The 12945-nt window shown below is 48.5% G+C and overlaps 1 protein-coding gene across 9 annotated transcripts in view; it reads right to left on the bottom strand.

Moving 5' to 3' along the window:
* The window catches only part of CALN1 (calneuron 1), a 662858-nt gene that overhangs the window by 542584 nt on the left and 107329 nt on the right, over positions 1–12945 (bottom strand). The window contains exon 1 of one of the 9 annotated variants that reach the window (XM_008963370.5): positions 10706–11773. The exons of 6 other annotated variants lie outside the window; for them this stretch is intronic. The gene's annotated coding sequence lies outside the window, so the exon portion shown is untranslated. Of the gene's footprint in view, positions 1–8406; positions 8540–9215; positions 9519–10705; positions 11774–12945 lie in introns of those variants that run through there. 2 more of the 9 variants (XM_003811018.5, XM_008963368.5) reach the window with 2 other exon arrangements.

The raw sequence follows: 12945 nt of genomic DNA, 5'->3' as shown, positions 1-12945 counted from the left end.
AGACTCTGTCTCAAAAATAAATAAATAAACGAACACTTCATTGAACGTTTTTCTTTTCCTGTTTTCAAAGAGTAATACTTAGTTGTAACAAATATGACACCAAAATAATTAGCCAAGCTGTCGAATTTGCACTTCTAAATTTTCCTATTGCCTAACTTTTGATAATGAAAAAGTGCACGCGATTTGTAATCGTGATACAAACTTTTGGGATCCAATGATGTTTGGGAAAGCAATAATGTTTAAATGTTCAGAAATAAGCTTTTAATGAATATTTAATTGCTCTATTCTTCATAAGTATAAATTATGCTTTCAGTAACACTCTGAATACTAAAAAGGCAAGGTTCAGTTCTTCCTAGTTATGTGTTCAAATTTCCTAATAATTTGTTTAAAAGGGGGAAAAAAGGTCATCTTGGTTTCAACCTCTATGAGAAGAAACTTGGAGAGTAATTTAGAAGCAAAGTAACTTCTTACAGCAATACCTCAAATTCAACAAAATTTAGATGTATGTATTTGAAATGCATAGAAAAAAATCTAACAATATATGTACTTGAAATGTTAATGGTATTGAGAATGAGAGTGAAGAAAGGTGCCTTCCAAGTTCTATGTAACATTTCTGTATAGCTTTTAATTTCTTTTTTTAAAAAAAAAATGTTTACTTTCATCGCTAAAAAATGTCTTAAGCACAAAACAGAGCCACTTATTGGGCACCTTGTCAAAACATGTAATACATTGGCTGTGTCCCCACCCAAATCTCACCTTGAATTGCAATAATCCTCACGTGTTAAGGGTGGGGCCAGGTGGAGATAATTGAATCATGGGGGTGGTTTCCCCCATACTGTTCTCATGGTAGTGAATAAGTCTGATGAGATTTCATGGTTTTACAAATGGGAGCTCCCCTACACAAGCTCTTTCCTGCCATCATGGAAGACATCCTCTTGCTCTTCCTTCATCTTCCGCCATGATTGTGAGGCCTCCCAGGCATGTGGTACTACTGTGAGTGCATCAAGCCTCTTTCCTTTATAAATTACCCAGTCTCAGGTATGTCTTTATTAGCAGTGTGAGAACAGACTAATACAATGAGCATCCTGCGTTTTGTCCCAACCAGGACCATGGGTTTTTGAGATTAAAACTCCCAAAATAAGATGGTAGGGGAAAGTGTTTAGTAGATATAGTCTCCCAACATTCTATTCAAGGCATTGGTGATCATCGGTGTCTACATTTATTTACTTTTGTTGAGACAGAGTCTCGCTCTGTTGCCCAGGCTGGAGTGCAGTGGCACAATCTCAGCTCACTGCAACCTCCGCCTCCTGGGTTCAAGCAATTCTCCTGCCTCAGCCTCCCAAGGAGCTGGGATTACAGGCACCCACCACCATGCCCAGCTAGTTTTTTATATTTTTAGTAGAGACGGGGTTTCGCCAGGTTGGCCAGGCTGGTCTTGAACTCCTGACCTCAGCTGATCCAACCATCTCGGCCTCCCAAAGTGCTGGGATTACAGGCGTGAGCCAACGCCCCCAGCCCGGTGTCTACATTTTAAAACAAACATTTTTCCGATTGTAAATGTGTGTTCATTTGCAAAACCATAAAATCATTCATAATGCCAACAGCTTTGGACAAGCATTGTTAACATTTTTGGTCCATTTATTTCCATTGTTCTTCTGTACCACGTTTTTAAACAAAACTGAAATCATACTATAATTGCAGTTTTGTTTGTATCCACACTTAACCGGTACGTTAGAAATCACCAAATTAAGGTCACCAAAGCATTTTCTCTCCGTTACTCTTAAACACTACATTTTATTTTACACTCTGATAGATAAAGACTCACTTTATTGTACCACAGTAGTGCAGGCAGAATGGACAGCTGGAGACAGGATGATCTTTGGAAAATATAGACTAAGTCATATCATTCACCTGCTTAAAACCCCTCAGTGGCTTCTACTGAACTCAGTATCAAACCCAAACTCCACAGGGTGACCCTATATGAGCTAGCCCCCATCTCTCTGAACTCATCTCCTGCCACACCAGTCTCCTTCCTTCTCCTCTAATGAACCCAGTTCATTCCTGCTTTGAGACTTTTGCACTGGCTGTTCCCACACCCTGGAAGTTCTTCCGCAGATATTTCCCCACTTTATCCCTTCATGTCATTCTGGTATCAGCCTAAATAGAGCTCATCATTGAGACCTTTCTTGGTTGGGCGCGGTGGCTCATGCCTGTAATCCCAGCACTTTGGGAGGCTGAGGCAGGTGGATCACTTGAGGTCAGGAGTTCGAGACCAGCGCGGCCAACATGGTGAGACCCCGTCACTACTAAAAATCCACAAATTAGCTGGGCGTGGTGCCATGCACCTGTAATTCCAGCTATTCAGGAGACTGAGGCAGGAGAATCGCTTGAATCCTGGAGGCGGAGCTTGCAGTGAGCTGAGATCGCGCCACTGCATTCCAGCCTGGGCAACAGAGCAAGACTCCATCTCAAAAAATAAATAAATAAATATAAATACATAAATAAATAAATAAAAATAAAAATACAAAAATTAGGTTGGGCGCAGTGGCTTATGCCTGTAATCCCAGCACTTTGGGAGGCTGAGGCAGGCGGATCACCTGAGGTCAGGAGTTCAAGACCAGCTTGGCCAACATGGTGAAACCCCATCTCTACTAAAAATACAAAATTTATCTGGGCGTGGTGGTGGGCGCCTGTAATCCCAGCTACTCTGGATGCTGAGGCAGGATAATTTCTTGAACCTCAGAAGTGGAGGTTGCAGTGAGTTGAGATCATGCCACTACACTCCAGCCTGGGTGACACAGTGAGACTCCATCTCAAAAAATAATAATAACAACACAAAAATTAGCTGGGTGTGGTGGTGCATGTCTGTAATCCCAGCTTCCCGGGAGGCTGAGGCAGAAGAATCACTTGAATCCGGTAAGCAGAGGCTGCAGGGAGCCAAGATCGCGCCACTGCACTCCAGCCTGGGCAACAGAGCAAGACTGTCTCAAAAAAAAAAAAAGAGAGACCTTTGTTGGCCATCCAATCTGAAGTAGCCCTTGCATCTGTCTCAATTATATCCTCCAATTTTATTTCTATATTTTTTATTGTGTCTTACACCACTAGACTATAAGAGTACCATCTCTGTCTGACGAATTCATCATTTTCCCCAGTACCTGAACCAGAGATGCTCAATACATTCTGGTTGGATGAATGAAAGCATTTTCAAAGAATCCAGATTTGTGGTGCATGAGATAAAGTAACCTACTTAAATAGGTCTTATTCACAGCAGCACAGTCCCTTAATGAGGCTTTTTAAAATAGATTGTCACCCTCTCCAATAGCCTGGTCATGGAGAGCTGCCCACAGCCCTGCCAGTGGGAAAGCAAACCAGTTATTTAGTCTTGCTCGGACTTCGATTTTACTTCTCCACCCTGTTACCTAAACCAGAAACCCAACAGTGACACCCTCCCTTTCTCCCACTTCCCCACCAATTAATAATCCTGCCAATTTTCCCTCCTATGGAAGACAAGCTCAACATCACTGTCACTGTCTTTTAGCAGAATCATTCCAGTTTCCTTTCAGAAAACAATCTCTCCTGGCCAGGCACGGTGGCTCATACCTGTAATCCCAGCACTTTGGGAGGCCAAGGCAGGTAGATTACCTGAAGTCAGGAGTTTGAGACCAGCCTGGCCAATATGGTGAAACCCTGTCTCTACTAAAAATACAAAAATTAGCCGGGCATGGTGGCGGGAGCCCATAATCCCAGCTACTCAAGAGGCTGGGGCAGAAGAATCACTTGAACCCAGGAGGCAGAAGTTGCAGTGAGCCGAGATCACGCCATTGCACTCCAGCCTGGGCAACAGAGCGAGACTCCATCAAAAAAAAAAGAAAGAAAAGAAAAAGAAGAAGGAAAACAGTCTCTCCCAATCCCAGTGACTTTTCAGAAACCTACCCCTAGATACAGGGACCCAAAACTATGCCAATCAGATATGTCCTCTGAGCATCTTGAATGCAGCAGAATGATACAGTAACAATAACGGAGGACAGGTGAGCCTAAAATTGGGGCTTAGCCTGGGAGGGTTCTTGGCTTTGCCCAGGAAAGAATTCAAGGGCAAGCCAGGGGTGTGAGACAGCAACTTTTTTTTCTAATAGTCACAGAATATCTATGTATTTATTTACTTATTCATTTTATTTTTTTTCCAACTGCTACCTTGTTTTTTTTCCAAGTTTTATCTTAAGTTCAGGGGTACATGTGCAGGATATGCAGGTTTGTTACACAGGTAAATGTGTACCATGGTAGTTTTCTGCACAGATCATCCCATCACCCAGGTATTAAGCCCAGAATCCATTAGGTATTCCTTCCTGATGCTCTTCCTCCTCCCACCCTCCACCCTCTAACAGGCCCCAGTGTGTGTTTGTGCGTCCCCATGGGTCCATATGTTCTCATCACTTAGCTTCCACTTATAAGTGAGAACACGCAGTATTTGATTTTCAGTTCCTGCATTTGCTAAGGATAATGGCCTCCAGCTCCATCCATGTCCCTGCAAAGGACATGAACTCATCATTTTTTATGGCTGCATAGTATTCCATGGTGTATATGTACCACGTTTTCTTTATCCAGTCTATCACTGATGGGCATGTAAGATGATTCCATGTCTTTGCTATTGTCAATGGGAGACAGCAACTTTCACTGAAGCAGCAGTGTACAGCAGCAGCAGAGATACTCCTTGTAGAGCAGGTCTATTCCCTAGGCAACGTGTGCAAGGTAGCACCCCAGAAGCAGTGCTGCAGTCATATTTACACCCACTTTTAGTTACAGGCAAATTAAGGACAGTTTATGCAGAAATTTCTAGAAATAGGGTGGTAACTTCTGGGTGGTTGGGTCAGTGCCATGGAAAGGGGTGATAACTTCTCGTTGTTACCATGACAACAGTAAACTGACATGGCACATGTGTGAGTGTGTCTTATGGAGAGCTGCTTCCACCCCAGCCCTGTTTTAGCTGGTCCTCAATTTGGTCCAGCTACTTGGACCAAATTGAGCCCCACCTCCAAAGTTGAGTCCCACCTCCTGCCTCAATAATAATAGAAAAGGTTGGTGATCATTTACTTCCATAGCATCCCCTGGGAGAGACCACAAGTCAATTCCTGCCACTGAGATCCCCTGGACTGCCTAATGCCTGAGTATTCCATGCCTGGTTCTTCAGGGATGTTCTTAATCCTGTGAGTTTCCATCAGTATTCCTAATGCGATCTTTGTTGACATTGTTAGCCAGACTTAGTTTCTGTTGCTTGCAACCCAAGGATCCTAACTGACAACTCTCCTGTTTGCCAAATCCATCCCATCTTCTCCATCCTCCCCACCATGGCCTCATCAGCCTTGCCCGGCTTTCAGAGCCAGCTTCCTCCCTGGTATCCATGTTTCTGGTCTTCTCAGTGCCAAATCCATTCACCACGAAGTCTCCAGCCACATCTGACCATGCCATCCTAACGGAGAAATGCCGAGTCCCTGGTCCTGACTAAAGGCCCCCATCTATCATTCTGGTCACTTCTTTTGTACCTCCCTGTCTCAACCTTTAAGCACCAAGAACTCCAAACTACCAGCTGCTTCCTCATATTCTCCACATGTGTTCTAATTTCTCAGACTTTCCCACCCTTTCCTCTGCACCAGAATACCCATGAAAAGCTAACCACGTCCTAATCATCCTTTAAACTCAGCTCAGATATCACCTCCACCCTTGCCTAACTACCATCCATCTCTGCTCACAAATGTTCAACCCTAACACATGGTCTGGCCTCCCCACTAATCTGTGAATTTTTTGATGACAGGCACTGTGTCAACTTCATCTATCTATCCGTACCACATAATAGGCACTGAATAAATGTTTGTTGAATGTTAAATGATTAAAAACTTAATTCACATTGAAAAACCCCAGGTTGGATGCAACAATGGTGTTTTCCTTTTCCTCCTTCCGAACCACATTTGGAATTATCCTCAAATTGAGCGTTCTGAGAAATCTGCCAATGTTCTGCTAATCTTGAAGGATGGTTTCATAGCTTAAGAGTCAGAACTCACACTGTTTTAACGAGCATCAGAGGCTGTTGCTGGTTGCACTGCTTAATGGTTCTCAATCGTGAAAGGACATTTCAGACACTCTGACTACACCAGCTGAAGCCCCAAGTGAAGCCTATACCAACATGGGTACAGAAAGGGAATATGCAAAAAAAAAAAAAAAAAAAAAAGCTTACCATCAATCATCAAACCAGTCTGGGCTCAAACCAGTACAGGCACACGTGACAAAGAAAGGGTTTTGCTGTGGGATTCTCCTTCCACACCCCAGACCAACTGCACAGACACAGCTCCTCCTGTGCCTCAGTTTCCTCACCAGGAATGAGCTGCTGACCTAGATTCACTCAACGAACATAGGGCACCCACTCTGTGTCTGACTCTAAACAAATTACTGCAGGTCAAAGGTTCCCAAAATACTTTTCCTAAGGAAGCAATGTGGAAAGTGCCCCGCACATAGGATCGAAACCCAGCCTGTTAGCCTCAAACCGTAACTCTGCTTCTGACCTGCAAGCTTCACAGCCCCAGGAAAAGTGATTTCACTTCCCTTTGTATCAGTTTCCAAACACAAAGAATGAGGATGACATGAGCTCAAAGGTGTGAAAGGGTCTGGCACACAAGTAGGGTCTCAGAAATCTGAATTAAGAGGGTCTCCGAAGACTTTAAACGTCCAAAGTCTATCAGTTGGAATTTCTCTCGTAATGAGAACCAGTGCCCCCTTCTGACAACCAGCAAACACTGCATAGGTTGTCAGTACAAGAATGTGGTAAAAGACACCACTGCACACACCACAACAGAAGGAAGGACCAGCCACAGATATCCCACCCCGGCTGGTGACCCTCAAGAGACCGGTTTCTATGAAAAAGAAATTTCTAAATGCGACCCCAGCCCTGCCCAATATTTATGAAGGGATCAGAAGCTACCCACTGGAGAGATAAATGTAAAACTCAACAATGAACAGTTGTCATCCACCCCTCAACCTGTACCCCCCTCCCCTTACAGAGGAAAGGGCATCATGTGTGTCAATCAAGTCTTGCCCATCGTTTCTCAACAGAAGCAGCTGAATTAAATTATTTTCTTTCTAAAAAGCCCTTATCCTGCACCCTAGCCGAAGGCCTGATTACTGGCAATAGTTGCTTTCAGAGTTCAGGGAAAGGTGACATCTTGGTGAACAATTCTAAGAGGATTTAGCTCTCCTCCAATAAAATATCGTGAGGATTGGATTTCCAAAGAGTTTTGTTTTCATTACTCCACTTGGATACATCCAGTAACCAACTTCACCATCGTAGAACAGCTTCTCAGTAAACAGCTTCATGCAGCTATTGCCATGAAAAACCCACACGTCTGCAGTGAACTCAACAAACAGAGCCATTCCACTGGTCTTCCACCAGGGCAGGCTACTCTGGAAACACAGCTCAGGGCATCCTTGGGGCTTTGGTAGAAGACCCCACCAATTGCCCGGGGAACTAGCAAAGTTATGCAGTTCCTGGAGCCCTGGAATGAATCCTAAACTGGGCGTGGTGACAGAACCACAAGGCCGAGAGGTCTGAGGTGACACCTGGACATGAGTACAGGTAGCAGATAAAAATCAAAACTCCACATTCTTCTTCTTCCAACACCTCCTCCCACCCCACAAAAAATGAAATAAAACCACGAACAAGCCAAGAAGGAGAGCTGGAATGGGGCTTCTATGAAAAACACGTCCTGTTCTAGCCTCAAGACAATTTCACACCAAATGGCTTTAAATTCCTTTCCAAAGCTCTGATGCCCGAATTGAAAAATAATTTCCCTTTTTGAGCAAAAGTCATCAGTTAAAGAAGCAGAACCTGAAAATCCTAGAAGCTCATGAGTTCTCCTATGTGCACGAATGTTGCGTGTGTCTCAACACACGCAGCGCAGAAATCTACCCATTCTTTCTGAGAAGGTCATCCCAACTCTGTCGCAGAGGCTACTGTGGGTCACTCTAGAATGTAGTTATTATCACCACTAAACAGACTTCCCAGCCACACACAGCCGGCGCTAAGCTGCTATTCCCTGAGCCCAAAAAAGTCTCCTTTTTTGCAGAAAACCGGCTCAGGGCCTGGGGATGGCTGGCGCCCCAGTCTTGGCACTCAGGGAACTGCAGGCACTGCTTCACCCAGGAGCTAAGGGCTTAGACCCAAATGGAAGAAAGGCGCCTTCCTCACACAAGCCTCGTCCAAGAAAAAAGAGCAGTGGGAAACGATGGTGGGCTGGTGGCCCGGGCGCACGTGGCCCAAGGCTAAGACGCAAGCCGATCCCCTCGGTGCACGCTCTGTACCCCCAGCCCGTCTGGATGGGGCGTCCCCCGCTCGCCCTCGCCCCAAGGGTGGCCCAGAACTACCTGCTGCTGCCTAGGCGCCCTCGGACCAAGTCTCGGGAAGTTCACTCCGCGCTGGGCTAGTCCGGAGAGACTAGGAACCCGAGTAAACCCAGCCTGTCCGGGGAAGACGGATCCCACCCCCGCCTGGGCGCCAGACCCATCCAGCTGCTTGGAGCTCAGAGACTAGGTCCCAGCCGGACTGCAGAGGCCTCTCTGGTTACCCCTTGCACCCTGGCGCCCCCGGACTCGGGGTGGGTGGCGGCGAGGAGCGTGCGCCCAGAAAGGCAAGCAGTCAGCGCTAGGGGCCGGAGGTGGAGAGAACCCTGCCTCCCGCCTCCCCCGATCGCCATGACTCCAGCTTCGCGAAGAGACCTGGTTGCCGCCGGGCGCTCCCACCGGGGCTGCGGTGCGGCTCCGAGTACCCTGCCCTCCCTCCCCACAGCCCGGGCGCCTGCGGACGGGGGCGCGCAGCCTGGTAGCCACTGGCGCTTGGGGGCTAGAAGAGCGGCTCCCAGCCTCCAGCCCGCACGGTGCCGGGACAGTCGAGTCCGCCGCGGCCCTTCCCTAGCCCCACGCCCCCAGGCAGGCGGCCAGGAGCCAGCTCCACGGAAGGCAAGGTGGCCGGCGCGGCCCCCAGCCCGCGGGGTGGGTGCCCCAGTGTCGGAGCCAACAGGTACGAGAGGCGCTGTCTGCCAACCATCTGCCCACTCTGAGCACCAGGGCCCGCGACAGCCCTGAGGTTTGGACACCCTAGAGAGAAGCGAGGACCGAGGAAAGAAGAAAAGAGAGCGCGCGCGCGGGTAAGCTGGGGAGCCGGCGGCGGCACTCACCTCTTGCTGGGCCGGGGCTCCGCAGCCCGGCAGCCGAGGCGCCTCCGCACCGCGCGGGGGGCTTCCTCCGAGGCCCGCAGGGAGGGGGCGGTGCGGAATGGAGGCGCCGAGCGGGCAGCGCTCAGCCTCTCGCTCACACCCCCAGCCGGCAGCCGCGTCCCCGTGCCGGCATCCTCGCTGCCGCCGGCTACCTCGGCGCCCCCGGGCCGCTCCCCACGCGCGCGCCGGGACCTGCACGAGCCCCCTCGTCGACTCGGAGCGCGATCTGGGCGCGTGCCTCCCTGTCCTTGTCCTCTGCTCCCGTCTGGGGACGTGTGCCCCGCACCCCCTGCACCGCGCGCTCCTCTACCCCTCCCGCTCCCGCTGGCCGCGCGGGTTCAGCCCATGTGCGCGGCTGCCTCGCTGCGCCCCGGAGCCCAGTGGCCGAGGCCCCGCCGGAGTTGCGCGCCCTAGAAACTCCATGCAGCTCCGGCCTCCTCCCCAGCTCCTCCCCAGCGGATCCCCCAGGGCCTTGCGGCCGCCAGCACCACACTCCTCACTCTGCCAGCACCCGCGTTCAGGAGCCGGGCTTCTGGGCTCGCCTTGGCCGCCTGCGCCCCAGCTCCTCCGAGGGTCGGGGAGCCCCCACCCCCCAACCTCCGCCTCTCCAATGGCTCCCTCGGTTTCCAGGCAGCGCAACCTGAGGAACGCCTCAGCGCGCGCGCACTCACACTCGCGCGCACACACACACACACGCATGCACATGCACGGCACACACAGGCAGACACGCGGGGGGCGAGCAGGCGCTTGGCAGACGGTGCTCCTTCCTTCCCTTCCCAAAGAGGCTGCCCACGTTAACTCCGGCAAACTGCTGCTCCTCAGCACAGGACAACTCACCCTAGCGCCCGCCGCCTTCACTACTTCATCCCAGGTGCCCACACCCTAGATCCACGATTACACCTGAGCCCAGGGGGAAGGCGGGGCGCCGAGGTGGAGGGGCCGATGGCCGAAACTGCGGGGACCAGCATTCCGCGTGACCGCCCCTGGAGACATCCAAGGAGGCACGGCTGCCGCAGGGCATCGCCCACCCACCAGGGATCCCGCTCCTCCAGGGCCTGAGAACATGTGGTGTGGCCCCCACTTCTTCCAAGGTCATAGGATGGATCCGATGGGAGGGAGAGGGCGCTTGGGCACAGGTGTGAGCTACAAATTCGCAGACTGTCTGCAACCTGCCCATGCGCTGACCTCTACTGAGTCTACGCCCAGACAGACCCCTGCCCCAGGTCTCAAGGGCAACGCGTGTGCTTGGAGTCAGCAGTCACCTTTCCCAGTCCCCACCTGTCTGCCTCCCAAGAACTGACGGAATACACAGTGCAACCAAGGTTTGTCTTGGCAAGAAAAAGAAAGCAAGCACCAAGGTGGGTCTCAGACTGTCCCGCAGACAGATTAGACGCTTGCCAGTTCCTTTCTGCTGCCCCCAAGGTTGTGCCAATAAAGAAAGAACAACAAACCTGGCTGAAGCAGGCTAGTCCTTCCTTACAGCACCCTCCTCTCCCGGGTCCCCAGTTTCTTGTCCCCTCTTGGTGGCAGAAAGACTGCTCACCAGCTCAGATGTCTTCAATTCCCAGAACCAGAGAAAAGATACATGTGAAAAATTTCACACCAATCAGAAAAAAAGCAGGCAATGCTGCTCTAAGCCTCTCATCCAAACAACTCAGCAATCACCTCTCCACTGTTTGGTTCAACTGCCAGGGAAGTTTGGGCATTTTTGTCAGCCAGCAGCACAATCTCTGTGTGTGTGTGTGTGTGTGTGTGTGTGTGTGTGTGTGTGTGTGTGTCTCACCTGGGTGTGGTTTCAGAGTCCCTGAGGCACTCACTGTGGGTGCCACGCCTTTAGCATTTAGCATTTCCTAACCTGTATTATTACTATCTTGTATAGACCCTACTTCCCTAGTAATCTTTTTTAAATATGTTTTTGTTATTTTTATAGATACATGGTAGGTGTACATATTTATGGGGTACATGAGATGTTTTGTTACAGGCATGCAATGTGAAATAAGCTCATCATGGAGAACAGGGTAGCATTCCCTCAAACATTCATCCTTTGAGTTACAAACAGTCCAATTACACTCTAAGTTATTGTAAAATATATGAGTTATTGACTATAGTCACTGTGTTGTGCTATCAAATAATAGGTCTTATTCATTCTAACTTGTTTTTTTTTTTTTTTTAACCTATTAGCCATCCCTACCTACCCAACCTCCTCACCCCCCACCCAGGCCCCCTCACCCTTCCCAACCTCTGGTAACCACTGGTAGATTCTCTATGTCCATGAGTTCAATTGTTTTGATTTTTAGATCCCATAAATAAGTGAAAACATGTGATGTTTGTCTTTCTGTGCCTGGTTTATTTTACTTAACATAATGATCTCCACTTCTATCCATGTAGTTACAAATCACTGGATCTCACTCTTTTTTATGGCTGAATAGTGCTCCATCGTGTACATGTCCCACATTTTCTTTATTCATTTGTTGATGGACACATGGGTTGCTTCCAAATCTTAACTATTATAAACAGTGCTGCAACAAACATCAGAATGTAGATACCTCTTCGATATACTAATTTCTTTTCTTTGGGGTATATACTCAGCAGTGGGATTGCTGGATCATATGCTCCCTAGCAATCTTATAACTGAGATGTAACAGGTACCACTCTTAAGGACTTGCTGAGTACCCCTCCCCCACCCCAGCATGAAAACACAGAAAAATCCTGAGTTCCTTCAAAGAAACTCCAGGTACCTAGCTAGCCCTGAGAAGTAAACCAGCAACTTGATAAGCAAGAAGGTAATTTTAGCTTAAAACAATAGCCAAAGAAGTTAAGAGTCAGGAAATGTTTTTGTTCCCTGTATCAGTCTGTTCTTATGCTGCTAATAAAGACATACCTAAGACTGGGTAATATACAAAGGAAAGAGGTTTAATGGACTCACAGTTCCACATGGCTGGGGAGGCCTCACAATCACGGCAGAAGATAAAGGAGAAGCAAAGGCACATCTTACATGGCAGCAAGCAAGAGAGCTTGTGCAGGGGGAACTCCCATTGATAAAACCATCAGATCTCGTGAGACTTATTCACTATCATGAGAGCAGTATGGGGGAGACCTGTGCCCATGATTCAATTTCCTCCCAACAGATCCCTCCCACAACACATGGGAATTATGGGAGCTACAAGTCAAGATGAGATTTGGGTGGGGACACAGTCAAACCATATCATTCCCTATAGAATCTAAACATAACATCTTAGTGTCCTTGAGTTGTTTTTCAGAAACCTGGACCCCCATTAAACTGATCGACTAGCACACAGACCTTGGATGAGAGGGAACTGAGGACTAAACTCTAACTGTGGTTCTTGTTCTAAATTTCTTCCTGAAGGGTCTGGAGGAAGCCACACCTACAGGCCAGAGTGAACATTCTTTTCTGCAAACCCCATATTTTTAGACAAAGCTTTACCTCCTTAACTAATCACAAATCAGAAAATCTTTGAACTCACTTATGACATTTGTAGAGATGGGATCTCCCTATGTTGCCCAGGCTGGTCTCAAACTCCTGGCCTCAAGTAATCCTCCCACCCCCACCTTCCAAAGTATTGGGATTACTAGTCCCAATGTGAGCCCATGTGGGCCTCTGCTCCCAGATGTCTGCTTTTTTAAGTCAAACCAAATGTAGAGCTTTCATGGATTGATTTATGGCTTTGCC

This window comes from Pan paniscus, chromosome 6 (genome assembly GCF_029289425.2).
Source record: "Pan paniscus chromosome 6, NHGRI_mPanPan1-v2.0_pri, whole genome shotgun sequence".
In the NCBI taxonomy this organism is placed as follows: Eukaryota; Metazoa; Chordata; class Mammalia; order Primates; family Hominidae; genus Pan; species Pan paniscus.
Note: the sequence above shows the minus strand (reverse complement) of the source record. Positions and strands in the feature narration are given on the sequence as shown.